Here is a 4,215-nt window from a genome sequence, read left to right on the forward strand (position 1 = left end):
GGTTGTCTGCAGGCCCGTGTTCTCTCACTTTCCAAACCATTGCTGACACTCAGTCCACTGGTTCTCCTTCCACAACTTACATGCCTTCTTGTCTTTGACAAATGCACTTTTTTTTTTTTTGCAAAATGAGAAGTTTAATTTGGTTCTGAACAGTAGCAAAGTTTCTACTTTTTACACGTCAAAGCTGGGCTTAATATTGAGGCTAGTGGGTTAGAATCCTACCCTTGAGGCACTACAGCTTTTTTGGAGCCTCTTGATTGACTGCTAAGTTTCCATGCTCCTAGAATTTTCATTGTGTCAAGGACCGTGTCCCCCTTTAAAAGACTCAGTGCTTCACTCCCTACAAAGGCTGAGCAGAATCCATGAGAGATGCAGTCCTTTCCCTCAGTCATTTGGAAAGCCCAATTCAACATGTGGTACAGCTAAGACAGGCTGGCAGGAGGGATTTTGGGCTCCAAATGTAGATGTGGCTACTTTCTTTTCAAAAGTACTCACTATATTTCTGTAAGTCCGCTGGTTACAGAAACCTGAAAGACCTTCCTCAGGTCTTCTCAGAAAACAGGGACTCCAGCAGTGGTGACGAGTGACAGTTGTCCTTGCCACTACTAAAGCTGGATTACTGCAAGACCAGATACCAAAGCCCAGCAAGAGAGTGAGACACAGCACAGGAGAGGGTGTTTACTGGAAACTTCCACAGGGAAAGAAAGACAAGTAGGAAGAGCTGCATTACCTGCTATATTCACAGATGGACTAACATACAGAGGGAGCTCTGGGGTACAGATGCAACACTCACCTGTGTGCAGCACTTCTGAACACCTTCCTAAAAAACCTGCACACACAAGCATACCCTAATATCAAGGAAGAAAACTTCTCTTCCTAATGCACATTCTGACACCTCCTACTCTTCTGCTTACATCCCATTTCCAGAGTCCAACCGCTCCTTCCCCTTGTTGCTTCCCCATAATGGTAAATCCCCATCCTCCTGCATCTGGGATAGCAGATACAGTAGTGATGTGGATTGTTCATATGCTCAGCTCAGCAACAGCCTGAGCCAGGCAGAACTTTAAGAGCTATTACAGTTTTTCCTCACAGACCAATCACTTCTGCTCTAGGCATCTGTATTTGGTTATTTCCACTGGGCATATTGGTATGAGAGCTGAGTTAAAATAGGACTTGAAAGGCAACAAATTCCAACATTGTCCTTCTAAAGTCTGACATGTACTTCCTTAGAATTAGAAATGCTGTTTTGTATATGAATCCTTTTGGAAGAGGATATTAACTGAATTCTGACAACTGGATTAGTTGTCACTACCAGTCAATTGATGCATTGCAAAGGTGTGTTCAAGATGCAAAAAGTAACTCCCAAGTTAGGTAGAAGGAAGATATAAATAGTAATAAAATAGTGGTAGCTTAATTTTGGACCTCTCAGTAAGTCAGGCTTGTATCCATCTTCATGGGACATTTTTGCTGCATCATGTCTCCCAAATTAAAATACTAAAAAGTAAGCCATCTTCCTAGGCCCTCAGCTTCTCAATAGAAGCTCTTTCTTAATCTCATACAACTCAAAATTCCCATCTGTTGGAACTTAACTGACTTCCAATGATGTAAAGACATGCCCAGCTTGCAATTATACTGCAATAAATATCAAAGTAAGCCCCTGTTGGACCCTTTAATATGTCACACATTCCCAGATTTTCACTTGATGTGTTTGCTTACCTAAGAGCAACTAATTCCAGTAACCAGTGAACTCGAACTTGTTCAATGCCACCATGTGGAAGAGAAGAAATGTAGGCAAGGTTCATCTCTTGGTCTTTGCTCAGGTCAAACAGGTCAGCACGGCTGTGAGGTAAAGGAGGGCTTCAGGAAAGGAGGGACAGAAAAGAAACAACACATGGCAACATTAAACAGCAGCCCCATTGGGTATGCAAAGATGCCTATGCTAAGTCCCTATACCACCTGCAAATCCTGCCTGGCATGAGGAGCTCTGTCTTACACGAGATGAAAGCAAAATGGAGTTGCAGGTTATTTGAGGCTAACTGGCTACACGTGTAGTTTGCCAAAATGGAGCAAAACTTGGGTCCATCTCTTTGTCACCCTCAAAGGAAAGTATTACAAGCAGTCATTGCTGCAGAGAGAGCAATCTCAGGCAGCAGTGGCCTGAGGAAACCATACAACGGCAGTCACCTTGTCTCTGAGTAACTAGTGATAAGAAAGCTCAGTTTCTTTTAGGCTTTGGAGTGGAAGTCAGACTTGCTGACATCTGTAGTAAGACAAATATGAGCTTGACCTTCCTACTGAAGTTCATGCAATGATATAAATTTCTGCTCTACTGTGGAAGCTACACTTGTTAGAACCAGAATTAGACTCTGAGAGCATTCTTGGCCATGTTCAACTCACCTCAAAACATAAGGAAGCACAGGAGTATGTGGCTTGAGGTTTCTCTGCTTGCTGCTGCAAGCAGTTTAACAGGCTCCTGGCTATACAGCAATAATCATGTTAACATAACTCTGGTGTCTACTTATCCCATTAAAATCAACACTGCACTGGGGCAAATTTCGGTTGTCCCTATCTCCATAGATAAACAGCTGCAAGATGGATATCTCACCCCCACCACTCACAAGACAGAAACTCAGAATGCTGCAGGATTGACCGTGTTTGGACATCTTCAGGGACTTTCATTAGGCCTCCTGGTAATGTGCACATTCTGAGTGTTAAAGTGTTTATACTACAAGCAAAATAAAACAATATTGTCTCTAAGGCTTGGTAACATACTTCCACGTGTCTTCACACTGCAAAAACAGATGTGCTCTAACTACAGACTGTATATTAACTGTTTACATCTAAAATGCACCCAGTTTGTGCTTTGCCTACTGTGGTCTGTCTCCCATCAGACTTGTGCTGATTCTGACTAAGCTGGGAAGAGTCACACTGTCATCCTTTCGTACTCTGTCTGCCTCCACATATTCATTCCACCACCAAGGACCCCACAGAATAAACCTGCTACTATAGAACCATTTGTGCACTGAAGGAGAAAAGCCTGACCCTACCTAGACAAAAACTTGACAAAACTGAGATACTGCCTATTACCCCATCTCCTGCACCCTTATCTGAAAGAGCAAGCCTTGACACAGATCACATCCCTATAGTGCTTAATACAAATCAGCTAGTATATGTGAGCCTTTTCTGCAATTACACCAGCATGAAAGGCACTTAAAAAACACCTCCATAAGATTGCTTCAAGTCACACAAGTGAGACTGAGAAGATACCAACTCCACTCTTACTAAAAATTTATCAGCCATTTGGGTCTTTTTAACTGTTCCAGTGGATAAGGACAATGTTAACTATCAGATTTTGAAGGAATGCTTTACTAGTACTCTGAAATTCAAACTGGCTTCAGTTCAATAGCGGCAAAGATGGGAGTCAAGGCATAAAGCATCCACATATTTTTGCTTAGTCCAGGCTGAATAAACATTCTGAAGTTCATACTCTTCTAGAGAAAAGTCTAGCAGAAGCCATGATGAGATACAGAAGAAAGCTGACAGAATGGTGGGGTTTGTTAGTGGTGGTATCATATCTGTCCTTTCCTGTTGTGAGTGCAAAGTGCCAATTCAAGAGAACCTCAAGCCTTGCTCCTGACCTTTATCAGCTGCTGATCCACAGCTGTGCACTCGCCCAACTGTCTGAAACTGTGACACAGGAAAGAAGCTTCAACAGCTGGAACCCAGTTGTGCCACTGTATGAGCTTTCAAGGGAACTTGAGAAATACCAATGTTGGCCAGATGTTACACCTGAATAGCTGCTGACCCACGAGAGCCTCTGCTGCTGCTCCTCTGCCTCTCCCTCACATGCCTCTCTGGTTTGTGGATTTCCAGAGTCTTTCACACAATTAGAATCATGGCTGTTTCACAGGCTGCAGTTCAAGTGGGCTAAACATACTATTTTAAAGACAGATTTGCATTAATGTTTCCTAACATTGCAAGCAAGAATTAAAGCAAAAAATATATGAAACAACAAAAAGAATCTAGAAAGCCCAAACATTTCATCAAAATGTATTTTAGGCCCTGTTTAGGTTCTGTTTTCCCACCAACATGGAAAACTAATGAAAAAATTGTTAAGTTTTGTCTTAGGGTACCTTTATGCATTATATTGAAAAAAAGGTGCACTAATTCCTTTTCACACAAAGCACACGCTGCTAATTCCACCCCTGTTGCAAC

The sequence above is a fragment of the Acanthisitta chloris genome, unplaced genomic scaffold, assembly GCF_000695815.1.
Source record: "Acanthisitta chloris isolate BGI_N310 unplaced genomic scaffold, ASM69581v1 scaffold38432, whole genome shotgun sequence".
NCBI classification, from domain to species: domain Eukaryota; kingdom Metazoa; phylum Chordata; class Aves; order Passeriformes; family Acanthisittidae; genus Acanthisitta; species Acanthisitta chloris.